Source organism: Rutidosis leptorrhynchoides, chromosome 7 (genome assembly GCF_046630445.1).
Source record: "Rutidosis leptorrhynchoides isolate AG116_Rl617_1_P2 chromosome 7, CSIRO_AGI_Rlap_v1, whole genome shotgun sequence".
NCBI classification, from domain to species: domain Eukaryota; kingdom Viridiplantae; phylum Streptophyta; class Magnoliopsida; order Asterales; family Asteraceae; genus Rutidosis; species Rutidosis leptorrhynchoides.
In genome coordinates, this window is record NC_092339.1 from 68,383,683 (window position 1) to 68,403,769 (window position 20,087).

The 20,087-nt window shown below is 31.3% G+C and overlaps 1 long non-coding RNA gene across 6 annotated transcripts; it reads right to left on the bottom strand.

Moving 5' to 3' along the window:
- Positions 1-7,611: 7,611 nt before the first annotated feature.
- LOC139857356 (uncharacterized) lies at positions 7,612-11,626 on the bottom strand. 6 transcript variants are annotated; one of them, XR_011762492.1, is made up of 9 exons: positions 11,374-11,626; positions 10,965-11,305; positions 10,256-10,411; positions 9,727-9,877; positions 9,381-9,450; positions 9,061-9,165; positions 8,768-8,967; positions 8,400-8,666; positions 7,612-8,048 (listed from the first exon to the last, which is right to left on the bottom strand). It is a non-coding gene; the product is annotated as an uncharacterized lncRNA (long non-coding RNA). The 6 variants fall into 6 exon arrangements; XR_011762491.1 differs by having other exon boundaries at positions 8,400-8,683; XR_011762489.1 differs by having other exon boundaries at positions 8,400-8,693.
- Positions 11,627-20,087: the final 8,461 nt, after the last annotated feature.

Consider the following 20,087-nt stretch of genomic DNA (forward strand, 5'->3'; position numbering starts at 1 on the left):
TATCTGCAAAAAATCATATCTACATTCGCTGTTTTGATCGAGTTATGTATTTTTCTTTATTTCGATAATAAGGAACTGATTTTGATCAATTCGTGTATTTTGGGTGTTTGTTTGCACAATCTGAGAATGGGTTAATGTTTACCGGGTCCTAATGGTGCTTCGTGCAAATTTTCATGAGTTTTGGTGAAGATTTGATGAATTTCGTATGTATCAGTTAAGGTTTTTGAACATATACGGAGTAATATTAAAGAAGAAACAGAACTGGTACCAGCATGGTGATGGTGGTAGTTTTGTAATTATGTTGAACCTTGACTACCAGGTACCACCACATGTCTCCTTGTCCCACCATGTGATAGATATTTTAAATGCTTCTAAAAGTTTATTCCTTTTTCACAACCGATCACCGTTTGTTTTTGTATACGGATGGATCACCATTCGACCCAGCAACCCGAACCCAGAAACCTGATCCAACCCGAATTCGGATCTGACCCAAATTCGCACCCAATCAGATTTAACGATCGTTACTATTCACTGTTAAATATTTAATGCTCGTTAACCTGAGGGACTACATGTGCAAAGATTTCAAACATTTTTTAAGATTTACATTTTCAATCCCTCAACTTTTTGAATGTTTCATCTTTAGCCCCTAAACTTTGGAAAAATTTACATGTTTGGTCCCTAAAGTTTTGAAGTTTTACATCTATGGTCCTCAACTTTCGTAAATTTTTCATCCAAGGTCCTTAATATTGATTATTCATTATTTTCACACGAAACCTTTTCTATCGTATTTTTCACTGAAGAAATAGTGTACAGATTTAATGGACAACCACCTTGTCCGTTAGACTTATTTAGTAAGTGAGTACCGAAACACTTGTTATTGAGAAGTATTGTGGGGTAGTCGGAAGCATACGACTATTTATGGGCCAACGTTGATATATGTATTATCTGCACTTCTATAGATTCCACTTGTGTTTGGAATTATATTTGTCCAGTTCTGCTTGTTCACGGAATTGATGTTGAGATACGCGATCATGAGGTACCTATTTGACTTTCTTTGGTGAGTTTGATGGCAATAAAGACTTATATGAGTTATTAATTGTGGACCGGACTCCTCTAAATATTTTGCCTTTACAAGATGGCAAGTCATGATGAACGTTAGTGCTACAATGTTTAATAGGATATAACTAACAGTGAGGGGAAGATTCTACAGTTTATGATTCTGAGAGAGTCGGTTTGTTTGAAGATTTTACCAGAGATGTCGATAGGGATCTCATCTCAGTTTTAGGTGGAATCTTGCTGCATAGGTACTATGGGTAACACGTACGAGTGAAGTTTAAAGAAACTACATGATGACGATTAGTATTTCGACTTCAATGCTGGAAGACTTTGATGTTCGAAGTTTGAGTTTTCACGTATTCTATAAGACTTTTGATGAAGCTTGTGATTCATAAGATTATGGTACTACTGTAGAGATTGACTGAAGATTGAAAGAGGTGTTTACAATAATTCGCGAGCAACGGGGAAATTGTTGTTGCATATTTTGTATGGACGTCGTTGTGCGAATAACGTTTATTTTTACAATGTACACCTAGATGTATTACACGCGTAAAACTGATCAGTTACAGAAGCATATGTGACTGTTGGGCCGACTGTTGGGTTGTTCATGTTGATAGGCCCATTAGGGTTACCTAAGCCTAGGTCGTATATATATATATATATATATTGGTGGGATAAGGGATAAGTGATTTTGTGATTTTTATATCTCGAGTTTTACAGCTCCGACTTTAAAAAAAAAATTGCTGGTACCTATTTTCAGTGTGCAGATTCAGAAAAAAAAAAATTCAACTGGAGCGTTAAGATGCATCTGATGCATGTTAACCGCTGTTTGATGCATGTTAATTTCATGCAGCAGATGCATGTTAACAAAAAACAAAGAAAAAATGACTTTTGATTAAAAAAAACAGTGTTTAGGGTTTAATAATTAGGGTTTAGTAATTAGGGTTTAGGGTTTAGAAATTAGGGTTTTAGAACGATTTTTTAAACGAACGGTTTAGAGTTTAGGGTTTAGGGGTTAGGGTTGAGGGTTTACGGAGTAAGCCCGAAAACCCTAAACACTAAATCGGGCTAAATCCTAAAAAAAACTAAAAAAAACCACAAAAAAACGTTAACATGCATCAGGTGCATTTTAAGCTCCTGTTGAAAAAAATAAAAAATAAAAATATTTTCTGAATCTACACAATGTCAGTAGATCACGGAAATTTTTTTATTTTAAATTGAAGCTCTAATAAAAAAGATATAAAAATATCATTTTACTTATCCCCTTATCCCAAAAAAGTCACTTATCCCTTGATCTCCCACACACACACACACACACATATATATATATATATATACACACACACACACACACACACACACACACATATATATATATATATATATATATATATATATATGTATATATATATATATGTATATATATATATATCAGTTTCACGTGTGTTTTAGGGCCAAGAGTAGAACCCTTATTGGGGTCAAGCGTAGAACCCTATTTTGGGATAGCCGTTTTGGCGATTCTGTATATAGGGAAGATCATGCTCGATCTCCCCTGGTCAACCACTGTTTCTCTGTTTAACTAAATCATGTAATTTCGACATTTATTCTATAATATTGATTTAACTTTGATTCATTATGTTTACTCTTCCATCTTCATTACTTTTGTTCATAATGTTAATTGATGCTTTGTTTATGATCTAAAGATCCGTGTTGACGATTCAAGTGACCAACAAAAATTCAAATCGATTACAACTTTAAATTGATGGTTGCTTTGAAGAGACAAATTACTTTACTATATTATCTAATAGACAAAAAATGTGAATAGTAACTAGGGGCATTTTCGTCCTCACTTTTTTTTAAAAAAAATCTAATTAAATTTCACTACAACAACAAAGACCCCCACACTTTTTTCAAATATTCAAATCGACCTCTCAAACAGGGGGGTAAAGTGTCAAACAACTATTTTCATAAAAAATGTTAAATAAACTCCACCCAAATATTCAACGGGTCATATCTTCTCGCTCGCAACGAGTTAAATTTTTTCGACACCATCGTTAAGCTCGAAATAATTTTAGGAACACAATGTCACTAACTATACGCAAAACGGACGTTTTTTAAAAAACGCTAAAAAATTGGGGTACTTTTCATACACGTTAATTTTGCGTTAAATTTTTAAAAGTCGGTAATTACATAGCTAAACGCGGAGATGTGCATATATTGTTAATTTAAAATAACATTTAAATCTTTCACGGGCTATATCTTTTAGTTCGACTCGAGTTGCGTTTCAAGGACATCATTCTTTCATCACGAAATAATTTTACAAACTAAACGCAATAAATCTACTGTTGAAATTCAAAACTATAAACTTATGTAAACATTAGTATTTAATCCTTGAGAAAAGATAGCATGGTATAAAATTTTCTTTGTATATACAAAAAAGATATTACCTATAAAGTTAACCTTATCATCATATTTTATATATTTTATATCTTTTAAAATTAAAATTAATTAATTATTTTTATGATATCAAACATTTATTTACGAAAAGTGAGTATAAACAACTTTGAATGAGAGATATCGAAAATGACACCGAAGAGGAGTGGTGTTCATTCGGTTCCCCCAAACTCGACTCTGAAAGTGACCCTCAACTCCTAGGGCTCTAACTAACATTGATCAGCCGACTTGGGCCCGATAAAATCTAGGGCCCGTAGATACTCTCATGGGCTTACTCGCTTTAATATTAGGTAGTGTCCACTATACGTCATTTTATAGCAAACATTACTTTACTAGTTTTTAATTAAAGAATACTTCGTATATAAAATAATACTAGTTAAATACCCGCGATTTCGCGAGGTTTTTGAAGGGTGAAATCATTTATTAATACCATATTATATTGTATTTGTTATTTTGCTTTGAATTTAGTTATCCAAACAATCTAACAATAGAAGATGATTAATATGAAGTTGATGTTTCCATAAGAATACTATTTGTAACATATTTATATTGGTATTTTTTTTTAATATATAGAAGAATAAGATTATAAAAACATAGGATCATACATTTTAGTTGTTTAGTTGCAACTCGTGTTTAATGATAAGATCTGTAGCATATCAAAATTACCATCATTCATCGATTGTCATATCATAAAGTTCAATTACATGCCAAACTATTCAATGGATACTAAGCTACCATAAGTTACATCTTAAAGTGTTTAATAGTTACATGCCTAAGCATCAAAATAGAAAGAAATTAAATTCATAGATACATTAAATACTTTACATTGAAATTGAAAAGACTACGTACCCAGGTATGTTCGCCAGGTACAGTAAAAAAAACTTGTCAGTCGTGGAGATCATTGTTGGGCTGTGCAGGTTGGTTTTCTTCATTCATTTACTCTATATCACATTCAGGATCCAATTCTTCATCACTTTGATGTCCCAAGTAAATTAAACCTGAGCTGCTGTCATTTTCATTATTTTCACCATTAGCGATAGGATTATTCCGATACTGGTAATGGACATTAATGTTGGTTTGGCCAGTGTGATCACTCGGACTTTCCAAGTTTCTAGAACTAAAATAAAAACAGGTATAGTAATATTAGCATTAACATAATATTGAACGAAACATTGTAATGAGATACTCGTACGATGTGTGTAGACAAAGGAAAATACCAGTTGATGCATATCGATATCCGTAATGTGTTTGATGCAAGATGGAAAACGCATTTGTGGTGCCATTGTAAGGCGTTTAAGGTGGGTGGATGTATTATTGGTATGTGTTAATTCATCTTCAAACTTGGTCAAGCACATTTCTTCATCATAAATCGTTAAATACCAATAAGCTTGTTGTATTACAGTGAAGCAGATGAAATTACCATGTTTTAAATTTAATTGCTACATTATTGAAGGCTAGCCACTTTTTATGAAACCTATCTCAGCATTTTGGTAATTTTAACTTATAATTCAACACCGTTACAGTTGTTATATGCATTCCTCTTTTTCACTGTTTTCATAAACTGTTCACGGACAAAATGTTTGGGAAGTTGCTGTAGATTAATCATTCAACAAAATAACGTTGATCAATATGTAAATTTTGAAGTTGAAGCACTATAAACAAATGTATTAAGTGATAATTGTATGAAGTTGGTAGAAATACCAAATGTTCTTTTTCTTTAGGAACGATATTAACAATTAAACATGATAGAAGGGTGACAGTTAGACCATATTGTCAAATTAATTGGGATTGGGTCAATTCGGTTATGTTTTTATCTAATATGGGTTGATTGGAGAAGTTTTAATCTTAAATTAGTTTAATGGGTCAATTGGAACATAAGGATAAAAAACAGGAATCAAATGGGTCAAAAGATAACCCAAATTGTATTTTAACTTTCAGCTTCATCAACATATCTCGCTCCCTAAACACTAAACCCTAAACTCTAAATCTAAACCTTAAACATACTAAACACTAAAGGCCTAAAAGCTAATCAATAAACCCTGAACCCTAGAACCTAAACCTTATAACCTAAACCCTAAATCATAAATTCTAAAAATGTAAACCCTAACATGTAAACTATAAACCCTAAACACTAAATCATAAACATTATACACTAAAATATATACCCTAAAATCTAAAACCTAAACCAACCCTAAACCATAAATCACCAACGATATACCCTACACACGAAACCCTAAACCATAAACTCTAAACCTATACCCTAAACCCTAAACCTTAAATGTTAAAATCTAAACCTTAAACCCTAAACTATAAACCCTAAACACTAAACCATATACTCCAAACCCTATACACTAAACCATAAACCTTAAACCTAAATCCTATAGATCCTAAACCCTGAACCCTATATCTTTACTCTAAACCATAAATTGTAAAACAAAACCCTAAACTCGAAACCCTATATCACAAATCTTAAATCATAAATTCTAAATCTAAACCTTAAACCTTAAAGTGTAAACTCTAAACCCTATACACTAAACTCTAAACCCTAAACCCAATATCTAAACCCTAAACCCTAAATTAACCTTAACCATCAACCTTTAAACTTACACACTAAACCCCAAACCCTAAACCTCAAACTCCAATCTCTTTTAGACCAAGGTGGCTTAGCTAACGAAAGAAAAATTGAACCATATACATTCTTACCTAAATTTTAAATCTAAAACCCTAAACCCTAAACCATATACCCTAAACCATATACACTAAACCATAAACCCTAAACCTAAACCTTAAACCCTATACACTAAACCCTAAACACTATATTTATACTCCAAACCATAAATTGTATAAACAAAACCCTAAGCTCTAAACCCTATATCCTAAACCTTAAACCATAAATTCTAAAATCTAAACCTTAAACCTTTGTCTAAACCATAAACCCTAAACACTAAACCCTAAACCCTATACACTAAACTCTGAACTCTAAACCTTATATCTAAACCCTAAACCATAAATCAATCCTAAACCTTTAACCACCAACCCTTAACCTTACACACTAAACCGTAAACCCTAAACCTTAAACACTATGCCCTAAACCCTAAACCATAAATCATAAATCTAAACCCTAAACCTTAAACTCTAAAACCTATACCGTATAAACTAAACCCTATACACTAAACCCTAAACCCTATATGTAAACCCTAAACCATAAACCATAAAACCATAAACCCTAAAACCTATACCATAAACTCTATACCATAAATTCTGAAAAACTAAACCCTAAACTCTAAAGCCTAAACTATAAACCCTAAACCATAAACCATTAACCCTAAACCCTAAACACTAAACCGTAAATCGTAAACCGTAAACCCTATACACCAAATCATAAACCCTAAACACGCAATTAGTATTATGTCTCATTTTATAATATTACAACTGTTTTCTATGATAAAAATGTGTTACGAAGAATAGATTATATAGGTATTTTTGCATTTGTCTACTTCTATAGCAAACTTATCTGTAAAACATAACAATCTCTCATTATTATAATCATATTACTGAGCATAACATAGATATCTGAGGCCCAATAGTGAAGAGATGGTCAAAGTGGTTATTCCAATTAACATCAGCAACTCAACTAAGAACCAAACTTACCGCTAAACATAGCACACAATACCAACCTGATCAAAACATATAGATGAATCTTGATTATTTTTCAGAACATGGCTCATTGTAGGAAGCCTTCTAGCTGCAGTGTGAGACAAAGAGTAGCAGCTAGAGTCGTTCTAGGATACTTTTCAACTTCAATTCGCCTTTGTTTAGATACTCAACAAATGTAAAACATATATCTAAATACGGAGTAATAAATTAGGTTGTGGATATATCTTTAGGTCCTTCTGTTTAACATATGAATATATGATCAGGAATATGATATAGCTCTGTTATGCAAATTGGGTGATTATGTAATACACGAGCATATAATACGTTATAACCAAATATGGATCACACAAACACAATTTAGAAATCTATGGGAGCATATAATATATTAAAAAAAGTGACATCATACAAAAAAATTAATTCTATAAAGTCCACACATCAAGTACATAGACTTAATTACACTGTATTCCCACTCCGACGGTTTAATGCTAACATTAAGAACATCGGTTTCTTTGTTTCGTTCACATTTTTATCTGTATTTAAAAATTCACTCGTTTCATTTCATTTTTTCACCCTCAAATATGAGGACTAATAACTCGAACCCCAACGAAAGGCGCATGTACAAAGTGCACATTCGTATGTGAACACTTTAGGCACATATAGAAGGCACTTGAACTCACCAAGTGCTATCAATCCAAACTCATCAACAATTTGTACAACATCCAAAGCACTTTGTCCAACTTGTAGACGGGTGGGTCTGTTTTCCTGGTTCAGCATTTGGCTCTGGATCTGAATGGGGTTGTGGCTCTGTCCGTTGTTCAGGCTTCGCATTTGAAGAACCGTTTATCCTACTTGAATGCACTTTATTTCATCCTACAGTTAAACTTCATGTTTGGATACGCAATTTCAGTTTTTAAAATGTGTTACAGCAGAGAAATGTTAAGCACATAAGAAGATAAAAATCATTCACTTTGTCAGCAGTTAAATGAGTCAAAATGTGCCCAAAATGTATTTTAATCCATGATACCCAAGTAACCAACCTATTATGACACCTCCTATTGTCGGTATGCATGGCAATTGAGGCACATACTCTCAAATTTTGTCAATTGGGTCAAGCTTTTTGGTCAATTGGGTCCTGAAAAAAAGCCTGGCAACGTAAACCCTAAAATCTGACCCGTTTGACCCATTTTAACCCAAACTGACCCAATCTATAATAAGTTACTGAATCAACTTACATTGGAAATGCAAACGAACTTCTATCATTTCCACTTTCTGCAGAAAAGTTAGGCTTAAGTTCTTCAACAATAGATTCATCATCATCTTTCTGACTCAAACTTTGAATCTTATCCACCTCACCCAACTTATGACTTAATCAAACATACATGTAAGTCTCATTGACGTGGTCTCTTGAAAAGTGAAATGTAGCCAATTGAGCCAAATTCAGTTGATGCTTATTAAGAAAAGCTACCAGTCACCTAACCTGCCCATCTTGCTACCTATAGCTATTAGCGAGATTCGACTGATTTTTCCTATATATATGTTAACATCATTGACTTATGATTGATTGTACATGCTACTGATTTAAAGAGTGTGTTCTGCTTACACATCGAGTAACCACATCGATCCCTGCATTGCTGTTTTCTTTATGGTGATCAGCACGAAGTTGAGAAATTAAATCATCACTTAGTTTCTAATCCAACATTGAAAATTATAGTTGTTAGGAGTTCAATTGACGCCCGTGAGAAAGTTATCCAACCACTGAACAAGCGACTCTGAAATCTCTCCATAACACTAATCTTTATGCTGCAATTTGAGAAAGATATTTCAAAAATAAGTATAATACAGCGTAAGCATCGTTCGTTCACTATAAATGAAACACAAATAACAAAATATTACCAGTGTATCTAGACTTCCCACACTGTAGAGAAGATCTAAACATGGTTCACATTGATGTGAGATCCCCAATGGTACAGCCCTTCGCCCCTACTTCTACAATGCAACCTGCAAATCCTCAATACATAAAGTTAGAAGGGAAACTTTAACAAATTACCTATGAATGGTTTAATTAGTCTGAGTACGGGTATGAAACATGTCAAACGGGTCAAAAGACTACTAACCACTTTCACGAATTTTTAAATATTGGACTATCAAACCTTTTGACCTGTACCATAATATTACACATTTTTTCCAATTACCCATACATACCATTTTTATACCTGTACATGTATATTAAATCTGTTTAGGGTCTCCATTTCACCTCTTTCACGCAAAGATCAACTTGCTCAACTGAAAATATAATAACAAATAAATACAAGGTTAACGCCACATGTTACATCAATATTTTCTCAACCTTCATCACGAACACGTTCCTTGCATATACACAGTTATTGAGATATATTTCTTATTCGAATTAACAAAATATAATAGAAACGTAGAATTACTGTTAACACTCATAACTCAAATCAAATTGTGTAACACATATTTAGAATCACTGTCAACACTTTTATAAAGTCAAAGTGAAATCAAGAAATCATGGTATCAAGTAGGTAATATCAAAATTACCTGTTAGTGAGCATAAGCATTGTGAATTCAAAAACGACGATTCGTATTCTTTGTGTACAGATTTTCATCAACGAATTTGTAACAGGCGATTTTTCCATACATGTAGATGATGATCGAATCATGGGTTACACAAATTAGCTATAAGCAATACCTGTTATTGAACATACAAATTAACCATCATCTAATCTCGATTCTTGTTGGTTGCGAACAAAATATGGCAATCGTTTGTTGTAACGACGATTTAGTGATGATAATTAGATGTGATTTTTGAACGGTATAGGTCTGAGAAAACCCTAAAATGTTTAACAGAAAAGGTGAAGGGATTAGGTAATGAATGTGGTGAATCTTGTTTTCGTGCTTTTTTTTTAAATGAAGTGTATTTTAGGGAAGAAGTATTTAAAATTAATTTATTACCTAATAAAGGAAACATTTTAGTATCATGATTATATGAAGATTAAGACTGAAAGTTACAACTAAAAATAAGTAAAGTCAGGGTAGTGCAAGCTGCAATTATGAAAAGAAATCTTACTGCATATAAAGCCATCAACTTGATATTGTTTCGCCGAATTTTGTGAACAGCTCTATAGGTTTCTATCTTAATCTTCAGATATTTATGCATAATATAAGCATGAATTTTCTGTAATATCTGGTTTATTCATTTGTACCACATAATGATTGGAGCCATCTACAACCAGAGAACATAAATCTCATTAGTGAATAGGTGTAAATTCTAAATCAATCCCCATATGTTTTTCATTAAATCTATACATAAAGATATAAATCTGTGTCCCCATCAAGCATATTAATTAAGAAGCCCTAAATAAACACACTTTCACAATCCTTAATCCTAACGATTATAATTAAAATTTTGAACACCCTACCCCCATTGAAATTGTGTCTCCAATTTTTAAGTATTAGTTACTTATGTTTATAAAAAGTGTAATCAATAGAAAAATAAGTCGAAGTTCTAAACAAAACGAGTGTGAATTTTATAAAGATTTATATAGACTATGGGAGTCTTTCGACCCATTTGTCTAACGATTACTAATACTATAAAGAAAACCTATATGAGATATTCGTTCACATATATCAACGAATAAATTGCAAGGTTTGTAGCAGATTTGTATTCGTTAAATGCATGAAATTCCGACTATACGCAAAAGGATGATGATTGTGATTACAAATTATTAATAATAAAGTTCTAAAGATACTGAAAATCAGTAAATTTAGTTACTAACCATATTCCATTAGCCTCAAACTTAAATTGCCAAACTTTGATACCCAAGCTGTGATTGCCAGTTACTTTCGAAGGCATGGTGGAAAATGTCATTGAATATATATCATAATATAAAATAAAAAAGACTAAGTAGTAAATTTATAGAAAGGCAATCGATAAAATTGTTGGAAAATAGTTCTCTGATGTAAACCATGATGCTCATCTATGCGATTCATGATAAACAGATGTTGAATACCCCAATCTATTCATCGATAACGCATAGTATTTTGAATTAGATGGAAATTGATAACCCAAATCATATTACCGTCGTCAGTCGATTCGGAGTCGATTTGGATAGAAAACCTACGATGAAAATAATAATTGATATAAAAAATAATAATGAAAATCAAAAGTAACACATTGAATCTTACCTTTGATAAGGAATTGACTGCAATTAGCGTGCTATTCCCCAATTTCTAGGGTTCAATCCTCAGTTACCCGATTGTACGCTCTGCCATTTACTTTTAAAACTAACATTCATCACAATGATCGACAATCACTAACCGATATCAAATCTTTATTTTGATTACTTTGAAATATGATTCATAACAATTTTAGAGGATGAGAGATTTTTGAGTTCCCGTCGTCTTCTGGTCTTCTAAAGTGTGTATTTGCTAACTCGTGTTGAATGAAACCCCTAATAAAATTAGAAGCTCCCGTGTTTTTATTTTTGATTTAGGGTATTTTAGGTACATGATGGAATTTTTTTTGATTTATTAGCTAATATATGTTTTCTAGATGATTAATCATCGTTGGTATTGTAATGTAATTTTCTAATCTAACGATAATTAAGGGAGTTTTGGAAACATTTATTAAGTAATCAAAACTCTCTTTTAATATATATATATATATATATATATATATATATATATATATGGGCACGATCCATAGATAAGCTTAAAAGGAGTACAAACCGGATAAGCAAAATAAAAAAAAAAAAAATTTGAATTTTTTTTTACATTCATAAATCTGCATTAAAATACACCTCTAATCAATTTTTTTTCATAAAAAAAAGTTTAAAATCTTTCAAAAATTGATGATGAATGGTAAAATTAACCATTCATCGGGTTAATTTATCATTCATCTTGCTTACGATTAATGATAAAATTAATCAATACTAAAAAAAACCAGATGAATGGTTAAATTAACCATTCATCTGTTTTTTTATCATTCATCATAAACAAATGAATGGTTAAATTAACCATTCATCTGCTTTTTTTAGCATTGATTAATTTTATTATTCATCGCGAACAAAAATAAATGATAAATTAACCAGATGAATGGTTAATTTTACCATTCATCATCAATGTTTACCATTCATCATCGATGTTTACCATTTATCATCGATTTTCGAACGATTTTGTTCAAAAACTTTTTAAATTTTTTTCGTTTTCTTCTATTTGCATATTAAAGGATCGTTTTTTTTATAAAAAAAAAATTTAAAATTTTACTTATCCAGTTTGTGCCCCATTTAGTGCTTATCCATGGATTGGTCCACTATATATATATATATATATATATATATATATATATATATATATATATATATATATATATATATATATATATATATATATATATAGTGGTAGGATCAAGAGGGAAGTAACTAATCGGGGGGAAGCAAAAACTTTTTTTTTTCGTTTTTTGAAAAAACTTTGTTCACGAACATTATAGATGAGATGAAAATATGAACATTTAGTAGAGACACTTTGTGATAAATGTTTTTATTTTGGCGGGAAAACGCTCGAAGAAGTAATATATAACAATTATCGTATTTTTCGAGCGTATGTTGAGGTTTTTGTGATGACCCGGAAATTTCTGACCAAATTTAAACTTAATCTTTAACGTTTCCGACACGATAAGCAAAGTCTATGAATTTGAATCTCAAAATTTTGAACTATACAATTACCCTTCGACTGTTCTCGATGATTCGCGAACAATTATATGTAAATAGATACCTATATATACTATAACCTGAAAGCGTAATAAGGTATTAATTGTATGATACCGTACATTGAACTTATTGGTTTATATATCTATTTGAATATATATGATAAGTTGGAATAGTAATTGTATGAATAACTTGCGACGTATATTTAAAACGTGGTTATGAATATTGAATATAATTAGTTCTAGAAAACTAAATTTTATAATATTTATATATGAAATGATAAAAATTTACTATTAAACGATGCTTTTTCTATTTAAAAATTTTACGTATTAAGTCGTTTTATTTTTATGATATAATTTTTGTAATTTTTTTTAAGAAACGAAGTTAAATTAAAAATGTACAATTTGTAAAGCATAACGTACAACAACGTGTAGCTTAAATAGTTGAATTTAAATTAATTCATTTACTATTCATTGAATAGTAAATGAAACGAAATTAATTAATTTACTATTCACATGAAAGCGACATGATAGAAATTATTAATTATAAGTTACATAATATAACCCTGAAGTATTTAATAAATACGACTTTTTTTAAACATTTACGATTCAAATTTGATTCTAAATATATTATTATATTATTATATTTTATTTCAATATTATTATATTATTATATATATTATATTTAAATATGTCGACAAGGAAAACAACAAAAATGATTATTATTTTATTATTTTATTATATTATATTAATGTTTTATTATATTATTAAATTTAAAATATCTACATCTATATCTCTATATATATACGCATATGGATAGATAGATGGATTACACTCAATCATTTTTTTTTATAAAACACACTTGTTACTTCATAGTATCAATATTTTATTATTATACTTAATATTATTATTATCAATTTTATTACTATTAGTATTATTATTTTTATGATACAAAAATAATAATATACATAAAATACAACGACGGGGTTATGTTCGGGTGATTTTGAAAACGAGTTTCAAGTGGGTTATAGCTAAGGAGGTTATGGATAATGTTCGGGTGTATTGTTCGTGAATCTCAGACCAACTATGCATTCGTTGTTGTCATTGCATCTACATATTTTGCCTACAATATTGAACCACAATATTGAAATGTGAGTTTCATAAGAACCCTTTTTCTCTCAATATTTTTGGGCTGAGAATACATGCAAATACTTTATTAACTGATTTACAATATTTATATGGGTGAGTTTCATACGATCCCTTTTTAATTGCTTTTGCAATATATATTTTTGGGCTGAGAATACATGCACTTTATTTTAAACATAATGGATACAAGTACATACTAAATTCTACACCGAGTTTGAACCGAAAATCCCTTAGCTTTGGTAACTGTTAACTGCCAGTTATAAGAACTGGTGGGCGCGAGTAGTAGTATATGGATCCATAGGGTTTGACATCCCCGTCTGTTCCAGGTATAGAAATCCTATCCTGAACTATAAAACAGACGTATGCTATTTGAGTGTATTGTACATGTTGGTTGCATGTTAAACGAGGGGTACTTATTATATAGACGTTAAAGCTTAGTTACCAGGGTGCTCATTCTTGTAGAATATTTTGATAACCATTTATGGAAGAAATAACTGAAATCTTGTGATCCATCTTTATATACAGATTATGCGAAACATATAAACTATGAACTCACCAACCTTTGTGTTGACACTTGTTAGCATGTTTATTCTCAGGTTCCCTAGAAGTCTTCCGCTGTTTGCTTATATGATATACAAGCTATGTGCATGGAGTCTTACCTGACATATTTTTCAAGAAAACGTTGCATTCACCAATTCATCACCATGTACCTTATTTGACTGTATTGTCAACGAAAGCACTATTGTAAACTATTATATACGGTGATTGTCTATATGTAGAAATCATCAGTTGTCGAAAACCTTTGATTTAAATATACATTTATGGTGTTCCTTTTCAAAAGAATGCAATGTTTACAAAACGTATCATATAGAGGTCAAATACCTCGCAATGAAATCAACGAATGACGTGTTCGTCCATATGGATTTGGAGCGATCGTCACAGTTGGTATCAGAGCGTTGGTCTTAGCGAATCAGGTCTTGCATTAATGTGTCTAACTGATAGATGTTAGGATGCATTCGTAAGTCTGGACTTTGACCGTGTCTGCATGTAAAAAGTTTTGCTTATCATTTCTTGTCGGAAATTACCTGTTTATCAATCTTACGTCTTGACACGTGTTTTTGCATTTATTGCATACACGGTGTATATACAAATCATATCCTATCATATCTACTACAGTGAATCTTATTTGGCGCTTTTCGAAATTTCCTCCGTAAATTACGGAATCCTTTTACTATATATACGTATGCGAGAAGACGAAGGTATCATCCAGTATTCAACCCTCAATTTATACCAAGAATCATTTCATAACTTTCTGTGAACACGTAAGATGGCCTCCTCGAATAGACCAAGTCCCTCCAACTCCGAAGACAGCGTGACGGGACCGCATCGACCGATCAACTACCGTGATTTCTTTAGAAAGTGGAGATGGGTTAGCGAAATACTTACCCTATGGAGAAATGAAGAAGGTACTCCATACCACGAGCCGAACCTACCGCCTAACGTCGGAGTACTCGATCCACTTACTGGCGAACCTGTTCGCAACACCGTTTATACTCTTTTTGCGAGAATTTTTCATCTTGAAGCTACCATTAACGGAACCAGAAAAGATATCCGACCTCACACCGATAACCAACCAGGGTTAGTAGAAGAAGTTAAAGAACTTCGAGCTCGAGTGTTAACTTTAGAGAGCACGGTACACAATTTACAAACACCAGCAGTATCACCAACACCAGTAACATCACCATCCTCAGCACCAACAGCACTAGTACCACTGACAACAACACCAACAGTACCATTACCACCACCAACAACATCCACATCACACGCCTCAACATCACGATCTGTACCTCGGATATCAACATCATACGCACCATAGATACCAAGGAGTATCAACAACAATAAACGATGAAGTATTGATTCATAACTTCATCGGAGAAACATTCTACGGCGATTATGTAATTTCTAAAGTTTAGAGATTATCTATTCAAGCCTTAACTATAAATCAGATAGATTAGAAACCTTGATCGGAATAGTGAATGATTTACAAGTTAGACTTGTTATATCACAATAACAACAATACCCTTAGCCTCACCAGCACAGTCAGTGCTGTCAATATCGTTAGAATCGTCAGCACCTCTAACATCACAAGCTCCTCTAGGTCAAGAATTACCGTGGACATCATTACGAATCAATAACGCGTATATTGAATCAACGAGTTATAAAATAATAACTCATTCCCTCCGAAGAAATTATATGTATATCTTATATATATAAAAATTTTAAACCCTAATAAATCTTTCTGTGCTAAGCTATTATGTATGAAACTTAACTACTCTGTTAATTCATATTACTAATATGATATGATGTACAACCTTCGTTAACTACAATCTCTGTTTCAATTCAATGAATTTCGTTTCATAATAAACCAAGTGTATTATTCAATAACATGGTTGATTTTACACTTTCATCTTCGATGCACTCGAAACTTTCTAGAAAACATCAATTGCACCTTGCAAAGTTAGCAAGAATTCCACGAATACCAACATCCTTTATTGAGGAATATTAATAAGAATAAATAATGAAGTATTGATTTCATTAGTGAAATACTTCGCGAAGATTATGCAATCTCTAATGTTTTAGAGATTATTCATTTCTAATTCAAGCCAAAAATCAAATGAGCTTAATATGATATTAACTCATTAAATCTGTATTACATCTGAAGAAAATATACATACATATATTTTCATAAAGACTGTAATAAAAATTCTTTTGTACAAAATGTTAATTGTAAAATCTTTAACGGGTAGGTAATACTCGGGAAATATATAAGTTCGCAATTAATATGTTAGATTGTACATTCTTCAACTTTGATTCACAAATCTATCAATCATGCTCACAATGATACCCAATCATCTCATACAAATTCAATTACACATTCTGATATTGACGGATCAGAATCCAATTCATAACTCTGAACCGGTGACATCATTCTTAGATCTCTACATCTTTCAAAGCTATACTTTGACTTCAAAACCGTGCAAGATCCTTTAGCGTTGTTTTTACCGAAAATAATCTTGCAATTCCTTTTCAAGGTATCTAGTGTTATCACCCTTGCAACCAGTAAATTTCGACCTTTCAGATTTGTAACCTTGACATATATGATATTGTTACCGGGGAACCTTTTATGTTCCACCACATTTACCAACAACTTCATTTGTTCTTGACCTTCTGAAAAATCCGTATACTCATTATAACCCTATCATGTACTCATCCACATCTCTTAACAATAATTGCCATACGAATTAAAGGAAATTAGCAATCAGTATTTTGAAATCTTGCAGCACCTCTACGCCAACAGTTACATACTTTGAATGTGAAGTTTCTGAAAAACACCCTGAACTGCGAACTAGTTCTAGAAATGCTGATGAAGCAGCAAAAACTGTAAACGACTTTAACAGTCAAAAGTTTGATGATAAAGAATGGTATGATGGTAAAGCTGAGAAAAGAGGAGGTTGGAACTGGAAAACGGATTGAGCAAAGTATGAAGGAGGATAAATCACAAAGATTGAACCTGCCTTCAAAGAATTCAAATGATTCAGTATCTGCCGAAGCCATTAACGAATACCTTACTCCTTACTCTAAAACCCTTACGGATAATATTCTTCATCATCATCTTATCTTGAATATTCTAAGATATCATCGTATCTTTCATTATAAATATCCTCAATATTTCTGAGGATAATTTCGTGACTATCTGAAATTATTCATTCCTTCACGCTATCTGTGTTACATCATAAAAGAAACTGTGTTAGTTTCTAAATTCTGAAAAATTCAAGTTTAAAATATGAATGTTATGAAGTAGTGTTGAGAACTGAAGCATGAATTAGTATAATATAATGACGTCAGGCCAACGTGATTATATTACAGTAAGTCATGCTGAGTTTCTAATGGAACGTGATGAAGGTTCACAGATCCCACCCTCATCATGAACCATGTTACATAACTCTTTCATTCTATTTAACCTCTAAAATTATCAAGAAAACATATTTCTTGATGATTCGGCCTTTTCCAGATATTCTGGTAATTTGACAAATCAAGATCGTGCCATTACAATTTCTTTCCTTGAACATTAATTATGTTCATTCCGAAATCCATACCTACGAATTCTGGACCATTATTCGCTTGACTTAAAGTCGGGAAGAGAGAACGAAAGCATGGAGCTCCGAAATATAACGGAGGATATAAAACCCTGGAACAACCCCGAAATTACAAACCGTGTATATCAATACGTATAGCAATATAAAGACACGGGAGAATGAAAAACACTATAACCCCAAGGTAATGGTAGAAGAAAGTAACTTCCTCTGGTGGTAGATGAAAAAGAAGAATGACAGATATGAAAGTTAGGAGTATATCAAGAATCAGAACTGGATTAAGCATTTCACAATCTGTTGAAAGTATGAAATAAGGAAGAAGATTATAGGAGTGGTGAAAATAAATGAAACGGAAGTGGTCAATTTATAGCGAAATATCAGATATAGCAATCGAGGTAGATTACGCATTCAATCAAAGGAAAACTTAATTTCCCTAATTCCCGAAGAATCAAATCTTATTTAGATTATGAAGATTTTCTATTCCTTAAATTCCGAAAATCAATCGTTACTACATCAAAAGTTAAGACGAATCTCTATTCCTTCAAATTCACTATTATGCGATAACTTCTCTCTTACGCTTCGAGTAATCGGATTGTTATATCCATATTATTCAACGGTGATAAAACTCTATTTATCGACTCATATACGTCATGAAAACATTGTTATTGTTAGCCATTACGACCTCACTCAAATTTCGGGACGAAATTTCTTTAACGGGGGGATACTGTGATGACCCGGAAATTTCTGACCAAATTTAAACTTAATCTTTAACGTTTCCGACACGATAAGCAAAGTCTATGAATTTGAATCTCAAAATTTTGAACTATACAATTACCCTTCGACTGTTCTCGATGATTCGCGAACAATTATATGTAAATAGATACCTATATATACTATAACCTGAAAGCGTAATAAGGTATTAATTGTATGATACCGTACATTGAACTTATTGGTTTATATATCTATTTGAATATATATGATAAGTTGGAATAGTAATTGTATGAATAACTTGCGACGTATATTTTAAACGTGGTTATGAATATTGAATATAATTAGTTCTAGAAAACTAAATTTTATAATATTTATATATGAAATGATAAAAATTTACTATTAAACGATGCTTTTTCTATTTAAAAATTTTACGTATTAAGTCATTTTATTTTTATGATATAATTTTTGTAATTTTTTTTAAGAAACGAAGTTAAATTAAAAATGTACAATTTGTAAAGCATAACGTACAACAACGTGTAGCTTAAATAGTTGAATTTAAATTAATTCATTTACTATTCATTGAATAGTAAATGAAACGAAATTAATTAATTTACTATTCACATGAAAGCGACATGATAGAAATTATTAATTATAAGTTACATAATATAACCCTGAAGTATTTAATAAATACGACTTTTTTTAAACATTTACGATTCAAATTTGATTCTAAATATATTATTATATTATTATATTTTATTTCAATATTATTATATTATTATATATATTATATTTAAATATGTCGACAAGGAAAACAACAAAAATGATTATTATTTTATTATTTTATTATATTATATTAATGTTTTATTATATTATTAAATTTAAAATATCTACATCTATATCTCTATATATATACGCATATGGATAGATAGATGGATTACACTCAATCATTTTTTTTTATAAAACACACTTGTTACTTCATAGTATCAATATTTTATTATTATACTTAATATTATTATTATCAATTTTATTACTATTAGTATTATTATTTTTATGATACAAAAATAATAATATACATAAAATACAACGACGGGGTTATGTTCGGGTGATTTTGAAAACGAGTTTCAAGTGGGTTATAGCTAAGGAGGTTATGGATAATGTTCGGGTGTATTGTTCGTGAATCTCAG